Genomic DNA, 18,521 nt, shown 5'->3' on the forward strand with positions numbered 1-18,521 from the left:
AGCCGCTCCTAATTCAAATTGCCAAATTTTCTCAAGATGCTCAAAAGTATTTAAATGAGGAGAGAAATAATGTTGTTTTATAGTCTCTAGCCATAAGTTGCTGGTAGCACCATCATTTCCTGTACTGAGTGACCCCAGTTCCTAAAAATACCTCCAGCACTATTCAGCTGCTTACATTTGGCATATTCTTCATTCTTATTTGGGAAGGCACATTCCCTTCTCCAGCTAAAGAAACTCAGTGTCTGAAAAGAGCTGCCTAAAAACACTGTTCCCTCTGGGCTCTTAAAAATGTTCAGCCTCTGAAAGCTGGCAGGGAGTGCTCACACCCAGAGGAGGCAATACTCCATGGACTGAGCCAGAAAAAAATGAGCACGCTATATATGGAAAACAGGAAGCTGAACAGTTGAGGCAGCCTTACTCATACGTGGCCCATATTCAGATCCATAACCCAGCAACCGTGAACTGTCTAGAAAAGGAAAAGACTCAGTGGCTAGCCCTAAGCTAGAAGCGCAGACTGTTCTGACGCTTTTCCAGCTTACTTTTAAATAAGCAAAGGAATAAAGCACTAACCAAAGCCTCAGGATGGGCTAGTCCGGTACACTGCCACATACCGTACGTACACAGTTGCTGATGACCTTCTGGCAAACTCATGGTTCCTCTGGCAGTTATAACATGGTATTGAGCAGCGTTCACTCAGGCAAAGCTCCAAGGACAAAAATAAGAAGTTGCAAAATAAGTGAACTTCCAGTTTCTTTGCAATATTTGATTATTTGTATGTTATTTGTATCTTTGGAGACAGAAAAAGGAGGAACTGGAGGATTGCCTCAACATTCCTTGGTTTTCAAAATGTTAATAATTCCCAGGGCTATTTTTTTTTTTAAGCCAGGGCACACAGATTCACATCGTAATAGAGAGAGTTTAGTGTTTTAGGTAAAGGAATGAAGTTATTTATGACTCAGAAGCACATCCACATACGTATTATAGGGAATTATCGGAGACTTCTATTCCTTCTAACATCATCCGCTCATCTTGCTCTTTTTTTATGTTTAAAGAAGGTGGCAGATGAGAAAAGTATATACAGATCACTCTGTAGAAACATTTCTTAGAAAAGCAGCTGAAGACTTACCTAGCCACTGGCAATCAATCTGCTCCAGAAGCCATCACACACTTTTACAATGGTATTTAAAACCCAAGTCTGTTGATCAGCCAAGCTACTTTCCAGAGTTTTCTTTCATTAAATCTTCTGGTAGGGCATCTTTATCACATAGGAACTGCCTAATTCATTTCACTAATTCACCCATACAATTTTTTTTCCTGATGATCAGTGTTGGAATTGGTCTTCACCTATAAATCTGGGATCTGATGTGTCCCTACACATCCCCTTTGAATTGCTAAAATTACTTTTTTTTCCCCTCGTTGTCTGGACACTCTTATTTATAGGGTGATGGTACAAATCTATCATCTGTATCAGGATGTACTTTTGAGAATGAAAAGGGGTGCTATTAATAATTATGCTTGGACAACACACGAACTGGGGTTATCTGGACATACTGGGACACAAAGTCACACTGCTTATTTTTTTTTTTAAATAAATTTATTTATTATTTTTGGCTGCATTGGGTCTTCGTCGCAGCACACGGGCTTTCTCTAGTTGTGGTGAGCAGGAGCTACTCTTCGTTGCAGAGTGCAGGCTTCTCATTGTGGTGGCTTCTCTTGTTGCGGAGCACAGGCTCTAGGCACGCAGGCTTTAGTAGTTGCAGCATGGGGGCTCAGTAGTTGCAGCGCATGGGCTTAGTTGCTCCGTGGCATGTGGGATCTTCCTGGACCAGGGCTGGAACCCATGTCCCCTGCATTGGCAGGCGGATTCTTAACCACTGCACCAGCAGGGAAGTCCCCACACTGTTTATTTAAAACTGATCTGATATGGGTTGAGCCATAATGTACCAGCCAATGGTCAAGACCAAAACATTTTTGTCTTGGGTATACTCCTATTCTCACAACGCAGATATTCACCCTTTGCTCTAACCCCATGGAGTCTTGCCCAAGTGATATGATTATTGCAATTGGAAAATCATTTGTAAATGAACGTGTACTAAAATATTTGCCTGTAAAATGTTATACTGTTTAGAGGCTTTTCCACTTTCAAAAGATTGAAAAGGCTTCAAGTTATCATGGGATGATTTGTGGCTTACTGGACAGGATAACATTTGACAGGATAAGTCCCAAAAGTGTTCAAACTACAAGAGAAAGACAGCATTCCACTCCTGAGTCAACATTGACTCACTCCCACTCCCAATTCTGTATTCCATAATCATGTGATTAAAAACAAGTGGAGTCATATTCCTGACATGTTTCTTTAATTTCTTGTTTCCTCAGAGCTCATGACTTCTGTACATAAATTGCTTCTCACACTTTAGCCAAATGTTCTGATGTGGTCCCAGGGGAGCAAAAGGACCCATTTATCAAATATTAGCTGAGCCCCTATTGTGTGACCTGGAACAGTGTTTGACACCGGGATTAAAAAGATGATTACACTGCCTTTGAACTAGTTTAGTTTAGTGTTGTGCAAATGTGAACCTCATAATGTTCTTGTGGCAAATCACATAGGGATGAAAGTTCTGGGAAATGTAGTGCAAATCAAGCATGGATAAATTACACTTTACCTTTATAACTGTAATCTATGCTGAGAACAGGCCAGTTTTGATAACTTTTGAAGTGGTAAAACCAGAATCGTTAAATTCAAGAATGTTGAGGTCTGATGGCAGCTACACCACTGGGTTATTAATATAGAAATATTGTTTATTTTTTAAAAGTATAGTTGATTTACAATGTTGTGTTAGTTTCAGGTGTCCAGAAAAGTGATTCGGTTATATATAGAATATTTATGATATATATTATATACATATTTTCAGATTTTCCATTATCCGTTCTTATCAGCTATGGAATGTAGTTCCCTGTGCTATACAGTAGGTCCTTGTTGTTCATCTGTTTTATATATAGTAAGTAGTGTGTGTATGTTCACCCCAAACTCCTAATTTATCCCACCCCCCTTCCCGTTTGGTAACCATGGGATTGTTTTCTATGCCTGTGAGTCTGTTTCTGTTTTGTAAGTTCATCTGTATCCTTTTTTAGATCCCACAAATAAGGAAACATCATTTAGTCTCTTAGGTTTGGTCATCCATTAAGTGGGAAAAATCATTCTCATTTCTTTAGAGGTTTCCAGAGATTATCTAACCAACAGATTCGATTTTGCTGGCGAGCAACGGGCAAAATTTCCATAGATGGGATTGTTTTGTTTTCTCTTACTTAAGATTGGCAGCCAAATGGGCATCGCGGCTTCTAATCTCCCCCAAATGAAACACCAGTTTCACAAATCTAATAATGCGAGTTCTGTGCCCAACAGGGTGCTACAGCTCACCACGTGGCAACACACATTTTCTGCTAACAGAATGGCAGCCTGCCAGCAGCATATTCTGAGTTACCGGGTTTCAGTATGATGCCGGTTGGCACAAGTTTCAATCCTCTTATCAAAATGCGCCCAGCCATGCTCATAATGACATGTTTCACTTCTCTTAAATGTCCCTTCTCCAGCCCCGTCCACCTACTCAAAAAAGTGAGGACGAACAGAAACTGTATCAAGGATGAAACTTTCCCTTCTCATCCCTGATCCCCATAAACGGACCTCCACATTAACCTAACAAAAGCTGCTCCCCAACTCACCAGTTTTTCTCTAAAACTTTCCTCAGCTCCGTCTTTCCTGGCACCCATTTCCTCCCTGAGTCTTACCCTTTCTCAAAGACACAAGTCAAGCAAATCCTCACGCCAGAAAAATAATACCGGCTTTAGCCACTTCCCTTCCAAAAGGGAAACGTTTTTGGTCCCACGAAGCCTTGCAAGGTGAGTGACTAAGTGTCTCGATTTGTCGGGGACTGAGGCGGCTCCCGGGAGGCAGGGCTTCCAGGGTTCAAAACCGGGCAGTCCCGGGCCAGCCAGACGGACCGCGGGCCGAACAGACAGTGCGGCTTTGGGGAAGCAGCACCTAAGACAGGCCGAGAAGGAGGCTCCGGAATTCCCTCACGGGAGGATATTAAGGTGCGCAGGGCCGCGCATCTCCCGGCAGCGAGGAAACTGAGTCACCTCGAAGGCCGCGGCGGAGTCTGTCGCCCGACCCTGCCGCTCCTTTGTCCCGGGGTCCCCCTCCCCTCCCCCGGCCCGCACCGCCCCTGCCCCGTTCCTCCCCCTCCCCCAGCGGGCGCGGCTGACGCGGCCTGGGAGGAATGCGCTTCCGGAGGGAGAGGGCGGCGGCTGCGGCCTGAGGAGCGGGATCGCCGCGCCTGGAAGGCGGTGCCGCGGGGGTCGTTTCCTGCCGGGAGGCGGCCCCACGCCGCTGAGTCTCCTCCTCCCGCCCGAGAGGAGGAGGCGGAGCCGCCGCCGCCGCCGCGCCCGAGCCCGGGAGGCCAAGCCAGCCCTGGGGACAGGCCGAGCGAGAGCCGCGGAGCGCAGGCCGAGCCGACTGCGCGGGCAGGACGCCGCGGGAGAAGGTGGGCCCGGGCGGGAGGCGTGCTCGGTGCGCGGCCGGGCGAGGGCCGCGGGGCAGGCGTGGGGGCCGCGGCCTCGGGGCGGATTCCAGTCGTCGGGCGGGGGAGGAAGTCGGGCCGCGCCCGCTCCCGGACCTTCTCAGCTGGGGGGCGTCGGAGGGTGCTGGCCTGCCCGGGCTCTGGCCTCCCTGAGCCGCGGTCGCGGAGGCCCGGGGCCGGGACCCCCCGCTCGGACGCCGACCGTGGGCACGACCCCGCGGGCTAGGCGCGGACGGGCCTCCGCGGGCCGGCGTTCGGGGAGCGGCCTCGACCCCGGCTGCCCCGTGCCAACTGCTTCCGGGCCTCCACGCGGGGACCACTCACCCCCGGCTCCAGTTCTGCGCCTAGGGCGTCGCTGAGCCGCCGGGAACGGGGCGTGGGGTCGGCGCGTCCTGTGGGCCGTTTCCCCTAATGCTGGGTGTAGACGCCGCGGCGGTGTCCAGGGCTAAAGCCCGACCTGTGCCTGATTCGTGCCGTTCCTTTTGCTTCAGAACAAGTTGTATTTTTAAGAATGCTAGTATTTAATGCCTGAGCAATTTTTGTTATATCAGATTTGTGCTTTTGAGTCAAAATCTAGCGCTAGTAAATTACGCTTTTTAAGGTTCCAATTCACCATCTGTAAAATGGGAACAATACCTACACTAATAATAAAACTAGTAATTGTTACAATAACGACAGTAAGGGCCAAGCTTACCTCCACGCACTTTACCCTTATTTTCTCATTTAATCCCGGACCCAGTCCAACGAGGTAGGTGCCGTTTTTATCCCTATTTTACAAATGAAGAAACTGAGGCACAGGGAGCGTAGGTGGTCATCCAGCTGTAGGAAGACGACCCATGGGGTCTAGCAACCCATGTTTGAACCACAAGTAACTTTACAAAAGTACAGTGTGGTAAAAAGCAAATGTAAAATGGAAGACACCTAGAGTAGATGCTCAATAAATATTAACTCCTTTTATTTCCTTCTTGGTGTATTAAAAAGAGTTTTTAAAAAGTCTCAGCATGTGATTGGTAATGTTATTAGTAAAGTCTCTTTGGATCTGCTTTCCACAGAAATAGGTGGGTAGAATTACTGGATTATTTTTTTTTTTTTGATTGTACAAAAATAACAAATGCTAATTGAATTTTGATTAGGCATCTTTCTTAAACTACATCCAGCCTTTACAATAGGTTGTGTAAAAGACCACTTTAGAAATGATTAAGGGATTTTAGTTGCAAGTTACCTCTTCTAGATTTGTGGACATCTAGGCCCACGGGGTCAGGGTTACTTAAGAGTCCCACTAAAATGTTCTATTTGAAAATAATTTTAGTTCATTGATTGATAATAAATGAGGGACTGAAGATGATTAACTGATAAATAGAAAACAGATGAAACAAATCAATATTTTGGTTACAGGCGTTTGAGGAGAAAGCCATTTTACTCACCCTAAAATTCATTCCCTAGTTAAGAAGACAGGGGATGTGGTTAATACTTTACTCCTGTGAATAGAAAGCAAACAAACTCCAAATTAAGTCATGTATGTTGACTTCACAGACCTAAAATTTTAAGTTTTTGTAATGTCGATTCTTTTTAAAAGAATGTTCAGTTCTATTAAGATTATTTTCCCAATATTCTGTGTGTGCAAAGTATAGAATCAGCAGTATTGAAAATCACTGGATTTAGGTGGCTTTCTCCTCAAATTTCTGGTCAGTATAATTAAAAGCTGCCCCAAATTAGCATCACTGAATTACCATGTAGTTCTGTATTGGGGTCGATAAATTCCTAACTCCTGGAGAAACTCTGGGGACATCTGGTCACTTTATAAAATAGTGAAAATTAAGTTTCAGGTGGTGCTAGTTTTCATGGAATCCTTGCCGCGTAATAGCTTCATTGCTTGGCTTCTTGCCAAATGGTGGCTTATGGCGTCGGGGGTAATATTCTATCTGAAGAAAATATATATTTTTTAAATCATTTTGTAAGTGCACTGGTTTGTTCTTAAGTACTCTGCTGGAGTGATGAGATGAAACATCTAACTGGTAGAAGTTTCAGAACTTTGGAGTTCTGAGAATTGACATTTCTGAACGTAACAAGCTGAATTAGTATCTGAGAGGATTCATGTGGACTGATTTCCCCACTCTGCATGGAGAGCTAGGATCTGTCAGGTTGTCAGTAGAATTCTAGAAGATCATATTGTGCAAATATGTGAATATCTTTTGTTGTGTTAGCAGGTCTATTTTGACTGGTTATATGTTGTGTGGGATTTTTGTCCTTTCATATTGCTATTGCAGAGCTGGGAGTCGGGGTCCGGAGGGTGGGCTTATAGGAGTATGAGTAGGGAAGAGTACATTAGTCTTCAGAACCCTGAAATGATAGCAGTATCTATCGCTGTAGAAAACTGAAGAAATTGTATGTATCTAGGTTACAGGAGGTGCGAAACCCCCAGAACATTAGCAGCCTTCGAATATGTCAGTAGATGGGTGGAAAAAAATGTGGTATCTCTTGTTCAGGAGCTGTATGCAAAAGGAGCTAAACAATACTTTGTAAATTTCTCATCTTTTTAAAGATGGTTAATTATGAAACTTTTACAGAGTTAAGTTTTATTTATAAAATAATTTTTAAAAAAAACCTCTAAGCTTTATTTTTGGTTTGTGGCTTTGGAAGATAAGGTTAAGGTTAGCTATATTTAGCAGTATGCTAAAGCATGTGTATATTATCTCATCATGAAATGTCTGTATGTGAGTGAAAAACTGCTTCAAATATACATAGTACATACATGTATAAACACACAATTATAGGACTAATCTCAGTAAACAGTCTCCAAATTACAGCTTCCTGGACCCCAGGGATGTATAAAATAACTCACTGGAGTGTAGGAAGAAAATATTAGACTTAATTATATATATATATATATTTTAAATCTCATATTTTAAAGTTTAAATTTTTATTATGGTTTATAATATCTTACTGTACTGCTGTAGAAGTACGTGTATTTTAATTTATAAGTAAATACATATTTTGGAGTATATGTATGCTCAAGTGTTTTTTTTTTTAAATAATAAAGGTGAGTATTAAAAAGCTTTGGAGATCCTTGGTGTGAGGATGCCTTGGGTGGGGCTACGAGGACTACTTATTTCGGAGGGAGGACGGGTCAGCCCTGGTGTCTGAGGTAAGAGGAGAAAGGAACTGAAGTGGCCCGGGTCTCTGCTTAAGAGGTGCGCTTGGCCGAGGCAGGCAGCGCGACCGCAAGGGGGTGGTGCTGGTCGCCTGGAGGGAGGGGAGTGCTGAACTCATACTGCCGAGACAGCTGGGGTGTAGTGGAATATGCCCATTGCGAGCTCAAAACCAGCAGTCGGGCTGGGAGCCTGAGATTGGGGAATTCCTAGTCTGTCAGTACTAGTTGACGCTCTAGGCTGCAGGTGAAAATACTGGAGAGAGTGTATAGTGAAAAGGGGCCGCGGAGAGGCCCTGGGAACACTTTCACAGTCAAGGGCCGGGTGGAGGAAAAGGAATCTAGAAAAGCATTTTCCTTCCCCAATTTGTTTGGATTTCTGATTCCTTCCTATGATAGCTAAGTGAGTGACCTGGGTATTTTCAGGGATTTCCTATGATGGGCATGTTTGAAGTGAAGAGAGAAGCGTCATTAGGTAAGCGGTTGGACGTAGTAAAGGCTTCTCTTTTTTTTTTTTTTTTTTTTTTTGCGGAGCACAGGCTCTGGACGCGCAGGCTCAGCAGCCATGGCTCACGGGCCCAGCCGCTCCGCGGCATGTGGGATCTTCCCGGACCGGGGCACGAACCCGTGTCCCCTGCATCGGCAGGCCGGACTCTGAACCACTGCGCCACCAGGGAAGCCCATAGCAAACGCTTCTTCATTGGGGAACTTGGGTTTTGGGCAAGCTGGGCCTGAACTTCTCTGGGACGATTGTTGGAACACCTCACCTGGAAAAGGCTTTGGTTTCTGCATCTGCACCATAAACTGGTCTCTTGGTTTCTCTCTCTGTCACCGAAGAGCTGAAGGCCAGCTGTTGCATGACCTGCCCCTGCAGAGTGCAGGTCTTCCCTCTCCCGTGAGCAGCCATCCTCTCCTGCCCTCACCCCAGAGGATAGGTGCTGTGCCAAGTCGTGGCTTTGAGAAGGCTGCCAGTGCTGGCGAGCCAAGTGGATTACTGTTAGCTCTCTGTCCGGGTGGAGCTCTGTTGTCCATGCCTTTTTTTTTTTTTTTTTTTTAAATAAATTTATTTATTTATTTTTGGCTGCTTTGGGTCTTTTCTGCGCGCGGGCTTTCTCTAGTTGTGGCGAGCGGGGGCAACTCTTCGTTGCAGTGCGCAGGCTTCTCACTGCGGTGGCTTCTCGTGTTGCGGAGCACAGACTCTAGACACGCGGGCTCAGTAGTTGTGGCACGCGGGCTCTAGAGCACAGGCTCTGTAGTTGTGGCGCATGGGCTTAGTTGCTCTGCAACATGTGGGATCTTCCCAGACCAGGGCTCGAACCCGTGTCCCGTGCACTGGCAGATGGATTCTTAACCACTGTGCCATCAGGGAAGTCCCGTCCATGACATTTTAATCCATCAGTGTACTGAGCGCCACTTCCCTGAGCAGTGCAGTGCTGAGTGGGTATAGATCAAGAAGTTGACGTGCCCCTTGCTGTTGAGGATACTGTCTAGTTGGGACAAGTTGTGTTCAATCTAGGGAAACATAGCAAATACCACAGGATGTTTTATACATGGTACTGTACCAGGTAATATTCTCTAATAGATTTTGAGGAAAAGATCAGCATTGGCTTAAGTGGTTTTGGAAGGCTGTGTAGAGGAGCTTGGAATGGTATGACCAAAGAGATGGGTGACAGATGTGACATGGTCAAAGGACAGTATAGTTAGAAGGGGAGAATACAGTCTAATTTAGCAAATAAATATTGCTTGACTACTTTGATATATAATCATACATATATAAGTATATATACATTTATAGTATAAATATATATAAATAAAATGAAGGCTGTATAAATGAAGGCCTGGATTCTTGCCCTCCAGCTCTAGTCCAGTGTGGTTCACAGACATGATTACAATCAGTTATAATAGAAATTTGAATTAAAACAACACTGTTATTGAGCATCACTGAAGATTTGTCATTTACTGTGCTAGACACTATCAAGAATATCTTTTGGGACAAAAAAAGGAGTAGTTAATTCGCTTGTGGTTGGTAAAGAGATTAAGAGCCAATGAAGGCCAAAAAAATTTCAGAAAGGTAGAAGAAAAATTAATATTTTGTTGTAAGGAATGTAGTTTCAGTGGAGTGATGAGGAAAGCATTTACATGAAAAATTAGTTGTGTACCATTTGATGTGTGGAGGTCACATTGCCATGTATAAATGTTTATTGAATGAATCTGTAAGTAACTTAAGCTTTCATAGTCTTTGTGAAATTAAGAATAATTACCTCCAATATATATATATATATATTTTGCGGTACGCGGGCCTCTCACTGCTGTGGCCTCTCCCATTGCGGAGCACAGGCTCCGGACGCGCAGGCTCAGCGGCCATGTCTCACGGGCCCAGCCGCTCCGCGGCACGTGGGATCTTCCCGGACCGGGGCATGAACCCGTGTCCCCTGCATCGGCAGACGGACTCTCAACCACTACGCCACCAGGGAAGCCCTACCTCCAATATTTTATAGTTCATTATTTATTTCAGATAGTAATTTCTTTGCTTCTCAGAAGGCGTGATGGTGGGTCATATTTGATTGTTGGAGGTAGAGATTGTAGTTTTAAAAGTTGCATTTAGTATTATGTTATGAAAGCACAGCAGAAACACTATAGGGAGTGGATTTGTGCTTACTAAAAAAGCATGGTTTAAAAAGATTTTGAACTATTAAGTAGTCACTCAGGTTCTTATGTTTAGAAGTCAGTGAATGAGTTGAAGCAGTAATCAAGTAAGCTGTGATCTGTAGGTCACTGTAAAGATATTTGTTTTACATTCATGGTAATATTTTATCCTTGCAGTAGTTCTGAGGTAGACATTATTCCCAACTTAGTGCTGAGTAAAGTGAGAAATTGATTTCTACCTATATTTAGTTTGGCTTTAAAACATTTATCCCCCCTCTCTCTCTCTCTGTCTCTCTCTCTACATATGTAAAATATATTCAGCACTATGTTTGTTTCAATCCAGTACAGGGCAGAGAAGAGATGTGACAAAAGATATGGTCAAAATTTATTAAAGTTTTGATCACGTAAGAATTTTGGAATGATCTACCTAAAAAGTAGATAAAATTACACAAGGGAACATAACTTACAATTCTCCTTAATTGAAATTACGTGGAACAAATCTTGCTTTTAAGTGCTTTTTCATGCCATTAATTAAGGTGGTAAACTTTTTTTTGCTAGCTCCATTCATAGTTATTTTTGTAAACTTGCCCCAAAGTAAAATTTCTCAACCGAAGCAGTTGCTAAGTTACGCTTCTTTTCCCTTCACAGGGAAAGGCAAAATCTATAGACCTAGCCAAGTATAAAGAAGGAACAGCTCACTAGTCTGGTTTGAAATATATCAGTTGCTGGGTAATATCTGTTGAGTGGAAGGAGGATCTCTGAATAATTAAGTTCAGGCAACTTTTCATGCTCATTTTGGATCAGCCCTTAATATTATGCCTTAATAGCTTTGTTTAAAGTATTTATTTTTTGCTTGTATTTTAAGTCCTTTTGTGGCCTTTGAGTTTATTTTGTGCCCCTTCACCAGTTTTTGGAATTTAATGCTTAATTCATTTTTTGTTTTTTGTCCTCCTGTAAAGGCTATAACCTTTTTGATAAGGGAGGTGGTGCTGGTGGTATACCAGTTATCTACTTATTGGATCACTATTGGCTGTATCATAATGTTTCTAATTGCCTTATTTTGAATTCCCTGTGGTCAAGCCTGCTCTTCCTGTCATGTTGATTCTGTTCCTCATGTGTCTGAGTTCTATAGAGGATTTCAACTTAAATTTCCTTCCTTATCTCTGTATACTTTTTCTCTAGTTTTGTGGTTTTACTGTTTCTGATTGCTCTAAAATCTATTTGAGATTTTCTAAATTCCTTGAAGAGCATAATGAGTTCATTCTCCTTTTTTTTCAGAGAAGATTCTTCATTTTCTTTTCCATTTTTTCTGCCTTAGAAATTTTTCTTAGATGTTCAGTTCCATGCCCTTATTTCTCCCGGCTTCCAGCTTCTATGAGGCTTTTTATTTGCTGGCTAGAAGTATGTCCATTCTTTATCTTTGCGTTGCAGTGTGTGGTGGGTGGTGGTGATCTTCCATGTTCTCATTTTCCTGGAGAAGGTGGGTAGAGTAGTCACTAGTGATGAATTTTGTTCTGTCAGTTACTCTGTAATTGAAGTATTATACCTGTTCTCAGGTTTCAAATTTTTTTGTAAGCCTGTAGCTTTGGAGCAGTTGAACCTTTGTTGTTGGAACTCAACTCAGGCTGTTACTACCTTTGGGCAAGAAGGGGTCAGTGCTCAAAAAAAGCTTTTTTTTTCTTCTGGGTGGGAGTAATGAATTTTAGAAAGTTTTCTACTTCAGACTACTAGTTACTGACCACAGTGGGTGGAAAAGGACTTCAAAGGGGGTGTTGTGTCTTTGCCTTGGAGTACTCAACCTTCTCTCTTTCCTGTTCCCTCTTCTTTTACCCCTTTCATCTTATCTGCTAAGTTTTGTTAATCATTAATTCTAGCTTATTACTTGGGCCATAAGCACCTCCGTGGTCACTACCACACACCTCTTCCTGCCAGAGAGAGGGGAAAAATGTTTAGTTGTCATTGTTCTTCCTGCAGGGGGAAGGGTGCTCTTGCCCTGGAGGAATTCATCCCCAAGCTCTCACTCTCAAATTTGATGGCATAGAGAAGAGCAGCAGCCTCTCAGAGTTCCTTCTGTTTACATTCTCCCATCTGCTTGCTCTGTGTGGGGCGAAACAGGAGGAACTGCAGGGTCATTCCCTGAGGCTTTCATCTTGGCTCCGTGTTCCTTTTCTGGACTGTGTTGATTTGTAGATACTAAACTATTACTGGACTATTTATTTTTTTCCTTTTAAAAGCAGACACGGAAAATAATGATGGTGGTACAGACTAGAGATGAATCCAACCTTAACTATATTTTTAGGAGAGGCCTATAATATATCTCAGTATAGGTATCTGACTCTTTTTCACCAGTAAGGTGAAAAGATTTAAAATGTTAGGGTATGAAAAAGGAAGCAAATTCTGTTCTCTGCAAGAGAGTATTTGACTGGTGAGAACCCTTAACCTTTCTTATTAGAAACCTACTTATATTGAAAGCTTGGGCTCCGGGGTTCCCAGCTTTGTCATCTGTGTGTCTGGTACATGGTAGATACGCAATAGGTATTTGTTGACTTGAATTTAATTAGTTGTATTGAATAAAAATGTGTTCTTGTGCAAAGATTTTATAGGAATAAATCTTTCGTGGATGACTTCCTTTTGTACTATGACCTTTGGGGCATAGTTGGCTTCTGGGCACCTAATTTTAAAACTTGAAGTAAATGTAACTCACCACATATTTTTAAAAGTAATTTTTCTCTCAAGTGTAATTGTTTAATTTCTACAAATAAAGTACTTATAAAATTTCTGAAGATTTTATCTGTAAATGTAAAAAGAAATGCCACATGAGTGATCTGTCACATTGTTAACAACATTAATAGATAATAAGTGTGCATTTAAAAGTTTGAACAGCTCATAAAACCACATTTAACCTTGATGAATAAAGATGAGTTTACAGTAGAGATAAAAGTAATTATGTACAGTTTTTGTCAAGGGGAACAGTTGCACATGTTTGAGGTTGTTAACCACTAAAAGGAGATTGTTTTGGGGAGGTGTTTAACATTATTTACTGTTCAAGGGATGAATTATGACCCTTTCGATAAAATTAAGCATAGAAAGAAATGATATTAGGATGAAATGCTTTTGTAGGAATGAGACCATAACTTGTGGGTATACTCATGAAATTTGACAGTTAAAATACTTTTGTTGGCCTCCAATCACTTTGAAGGACTAAGAAATAAACTCACAGAACATTTTAAGTCCTTTCCATTTCTGTGCTCTGAGTCAGTTCTAACAGTAGAAGGATGTTCTTTTATCTTTAAAATAGTGACTGAGTAGGCCTTCAAAAAATTGTAGTTTAATGGAGCACAAAGTCAGGTCATAGCTTCGGAATTCAGATGGTCTGGTTTCAGTTCTACCTGTGCAACTTTAGAGAAGTTATTTAACCTCTCTGTGGTTTGGTTTCCTCATATGTAAAACAAAGGTAATATCATTCCCAACCTCGTAGAGTTACTTAGAGAAGATAGTTAACTGTTATTATTTTTATTAATATTGTCATCATTATAGTCATTTGAAGGTGTCGGAATAAAAGTAAGATAACTCTCTGTTACAGATGACCTTAAGTCATCAAAACCTCAGTTACGGTAGTGTCCTTGTCTGCGCCCGGTGCTCCTCGTCCGGCCTCTTCTGAATGAGCAGAGCTCCTGTGAAGTAGTCCTCAGTGGGCAGCAGTCCCTGAGTGAACCAAACTGTTACAAGCTTCTGATCCAGGTTTCTCCTATATCTTTTCAGGGCAGTTTCCTTCTTCCTTTTTGCCTCTCCTAGATTTGCTTCCCCATGACAGAAGAAGCCTCAAGTCATTCTTCCTTATTTCTATTTGTATTAGGTATGTTATCTTCCACCCTGATCTTTTTTTCAGGTGATTTGTGATACTAACATTCAGAAATATCTGTGCTTTATCTAATGTAGTAATAAAAAGCACTGAGGTTTTGCTGCTTTTATTGTTTCGCATACAATTTGTTCTAAATATAATTGTTAGAAAATAGAATAATCCTACTTAAATGTGGAACCTAAAATATTATTATCTAATTATACTTAACCTAATAATTAGTATCTAATTAATATAATAATTAGCATCTGATTAAACCTTATTATATACAGTATAAGGGTTTTTTTGTTTTTGTTTTTTTCTTTGTTTTTTTGCGGTACGCGGGCCTCTCACTGTTGTGGCCTCTCCCGTTGCGGAGCACAGGCTCCGGACGCGCAGGCTCAGCGGCCACGGCTAACGGGCCCAGCCGCTCCGCGGCACGTGGGATCTTCCCGGACCGGGGCACGAACCCGTGTCCCCTGCATCTGCAGGCGGACTCTCAACCACTGCGCCTCCAGGGAAGCCCCAGTATAAGGTTTTGATGTCATATCAAAATAATATTTGAGTGGCTATAAAAATCAATCTTAATCTATTGTTCACAGTTGTGTTCTTTCTAAGCCTTATTACACTTTATCCTTTCTTCCGTATCTTGTATTTCACCTAACATGGGTCAGTTCAGTTTTTGGTTATAATTATGATTGAAAAAAAAGTAAAACATTCAAACATGGTTACTTTTTTTAAAAAAATTGGGGTAGAGTTGTTTTACAGTGTTGTGTTAGTTTCTACTGTACAGCGAAGTGGAGTTCCCTGTGCTGTACAGCAGGTTCTCGTTAGTTATCTATTTTATACATATTAGTTAGTGTATATATGTCAACCCCAATCTCCCAATCCATCCCACCCCCCCTTTTCCCCCTTGGTGTCCATACGTTTGTTCTCTATGTCTTTGTGTCTATTTCTGCCTTAAAAACAGGTTCATCTGTACCATTTTTCTAGATTCCACATATGTGCATTAATATACGATACTTGTTTTTCTCTTTCTGACTTAACTTTACTCGGTATGACAGTCTCTAGGTCCATCCATGTCTCTACAAGTGACCCAATTTCGTTCCTTTTAAAAACATAGTTCTTCATTGAATCAAGTTGTTGAACTCTAGCTGTAATGTGTATAATGATAACAAGTACCATCTAGGTACTGTGTACAATGTGCCAGATGCTGTTTTAAATGCTTTATATTTACAACTCATTTAAACTTCACATAACCCCTATAAGGTAGGAACTACCTTGCCCATTTTAAAGATGAAGAAACCGAGGCATAGATTAAATAACTCTCCAGTATCACCTACCTAGTTAGGGGTTGATCAGAGGTTTCAGCCCAGGCATCTGGCTCCACAGTCCACGCTCTGAGCTCTGCTACGCCTTAGCAAACAGTGGTGGGCACCGCACAGCACTCTGCTTGCCCTCGGTAAGCTTACTTCTGTTTTTTTTGGATACCTCAGAATATCTGCAGTTATCTTTAGATTGTTTATTAAATATTAAGATACCGTGCTAGGTACAGAGGACATGGAGACTTGACTTCTAGATAAGGCAGGTCAGCCTTACTACACATCTATAGTAGATGGGTAAGAGCTACATACATCTTAAATACTAAATCTTTTAAACAGAGGTGGTTTGTGTTTGTCTTAATATACGTATATGTCTGTCTGTGAACCACCCGGCCTAAATCCCCTCCCCAGTTCTTGCCATCATTGAGGCTCTCAGGAGTTAATGCAGGTGATACTTCTCAATTCTGGTCTAACACTTTTCTTGCTCTTTCAACTCCCGGGGCTTTGAGTGCTGGACTAGAGACCTCTTCTGTCCTCACTTCCTCCTGGCCGCCTCTGGGTCCCGCCGCTGCTGCGCAGAGCAGTTCTGTGACTCACTCCGGCTGACTGCATCTCGCCTCAAGTGCTTCTGTCTTTTCAATCCCTGGGGATTCTACAACGAGCCCTGTCCGTAGGATGAGAAGCTGGCAGCGGCTTTCTGGGCTGCTACACTGTTGTTCTTGGAAGTGTAGGGCAGCTCATGCCCTTGAGGCAAACTTCAACCCGTGGGGACTCGAACTGACAGACGTGTGTCTTCACGGTGATCCTCCTCTGGACACACTTTCTACAGTTGTCCCTGGTATTCTAGGGGGACTGGTTCCAGGACACGTCCCGTCTGCCCCACCCCCAACCGAATCCGCAGAGGCTCAGGTCTCTTTTATACGATGGTGTAGTATTTGCTTGTCACCTATGCACTTCCTCACGTATGCTTTAAATCACCTCTAGATGACTTACAATACCTAATAAAATGTAAATACTGTGTAAATAGTTGCCTGTGCAGGGCACATTCAAGTTTTGCTTTTTGGAATTTTCTGGAATTAAAAAAAATTCTTTTTCCATCTCTCATTGGTTGAATCCGCCAATGGAACCTATGGATTCAGGGGGTGAACTGTATACACTTCTCAGAACTTCTCAGTAAGAGCAGGCCCCCAGACACCCACTGTGGTAGCTGAAGCACCCTGGCCTTTTCTCTTCTTGGTTTGCTCTCTTCAGCACCGCTCTCTTTCCCAGGTCACCTTCCGAGTGAGCTGCTAGCACACATGCTTTTATCTCGGGCTCTGCTTTGAGAACAGATCCCAGCTAAACCAGTTCCCATAGCTGTCTCCTCACCTAGACCTTTTACCCAACACTGCCTGACCCTGAAATGTTACACCTGGCTCTTTAGCCCCTTTCTCTCATCTGCACCCTGATCTCTAGGCCTTTGACTTTGTCCTCTTCTCTTGGTGTTTTGTCAGCACTGCCACTGCTTTGACCCCTTCCTCCTCCTGCACTTGCTCTGTAAACAATAGAATTAATTCAGCAGTTTGAAATTGGAGTTTAAGGACCCATGGGAGGTAGTCTCAGCGATTTTTGAGTGTTTCTACAAGAATTTCTAAAAATTTTGGGCTTTTGTGCAAATAATTATTATAATAAATAACCAGTATGTGGATTATCTGGTTGACCACCTTATAACTGAGTGTATGTATATATACACATATATATATACATATATATATACACATATATATACATATATATATACATATATATATGTTGTTTCAGTGCCTATGTTTGTGTTCGTGTAAATGAATTTTGGTTCATAATGTACAAGAGCCTGGAGCGTGAGGCATTTTATATCTAGCTGTAAGTTGGCTTGCATGTATTTAAGTGAATTGAAAATTGTTATCCCTAGGGTATCTACAGTAACTGTTTGCTATTTAAAGAGGGTCTGCATAGTAACTAATTCTGAAAAACTCTACTTTCCTGGGCTTCTAAATAATGTCTAAGAAAAATGTCACACAGTTAACATATTTCAGCAAAAGTTTTTGAGCGTTGATTTTATGCCAAGTGCTTCTAGGTCCTGTGTTCTTGGTGCTTAGAACCTGTCAGGGCAGACGCTTAGCAGGTAGTTTCAGGTGAGATGAGTGTTAAAAATGTGTCTTTATAATTAGGGTGTCCGGTACCTGCTGGGCCCTCAGCATTGCTCTAGAATCCTGTTGCATCTTCTTGATTTTCTTCAATCTCCCAACGCCCCCCTCCCCTTTTCTCCCAGCACTTGTCCTTGCTTCCTATTTCAGGAAAAAACATGAGCTGTCATGCGTGAACTCGCTCAGCTTTTTACCCCCTGCCCTAACTGAGAGAAAGATGCTGCACCTCTATTCAGGGGAATATGCCGCTTGTGCCTCACGCCTCTTTGCCCCCGGGGGGGGCCTGGCTCCGTCACTCTCTTCCTGTCTGCCTGCAGCTCTCCTCTCTTCCTTAGTATTCTTTTCTTCACATTCTCAACCACCTTCATAATTTCATTGCCATCCACAGCTCTTGGGTCTGTATCTCTAACCCTGAATTCCTGAAAGCTAGGCCCATAGTTCTTAATTTCCCAGTTTGTATCTTTTCTAGATTTCACACAGGCCTTTCACATTCCACATTTCTAAATCAAAATCAGTATTTTCTCCCCTAACTCCGTTCTCCTTCTGTCTTCTTCATTTGAAAGTGATGATTCCCTTCTTCTCTCACCCTGCCTTATCTAAGCAACCATCTTCCTGATCTAACAACCTTCAGATCTCTCCTAATCACTGATTTGTCTGCTTGTCCATTGTTACTCTGAAACCTCAGCAGGAAGTTTTGTACCTGTCCAGTAGCTCCTGTCTTGCCATTCATCCTCTACCCCACTGATTTTCTGCCACTTACATGTTGTCATGTTACTACCCTGTGCGATTTTTTTTCCAGCTTCCTTGCTACATGTAGAATAGAAT

General features: G+C 42.4%; 1 protein-coding gene across 4 annotated transcripts in view; it reads left to right on the forward strand.

Annotated features, from left to right (window-relative positions):
- Positions 1 to 3,893: 3,893 nt before the first annotated feature.
- ITGB1 (integrin subunit beta 1) overlaps positions 3,894 to 18,521 on the forward strand; it is a 44,728-nt gene continuing 30,100 nt past the window's right edge. The window contains exon 1 of one of the 4 annotated variants that reach the window (XM_067030361.1): positions 3,894 to 4,092. The gene's annotated coding sequence lies outside the window, so the exon portion shown is untranslated. Of the gene's footprint in view, positions 4,542 to 18,521 lie in introns of all 4 variants that reach the window. The other 3 variants (XM_059059259.2, XM_059059257.2, XM_059059258.2) reach the window with 3 other exon arrangements.

Source organism: Kogia breviceps, chromosome 3 (assembly GCF_026419965.1).
Source record: "Kogia breviceps isolate mKogBre1 chromosome 3, mKogBre1 haplotype 1, whole genome shotgun sequence".
In the NCBI taxonomy this organism is placed as follows: Eukaryota; Metazoa; Chordata; class Mammalia; order Artiodactyla; family Physeteridae; genus Kogia; species Kogia breviceps.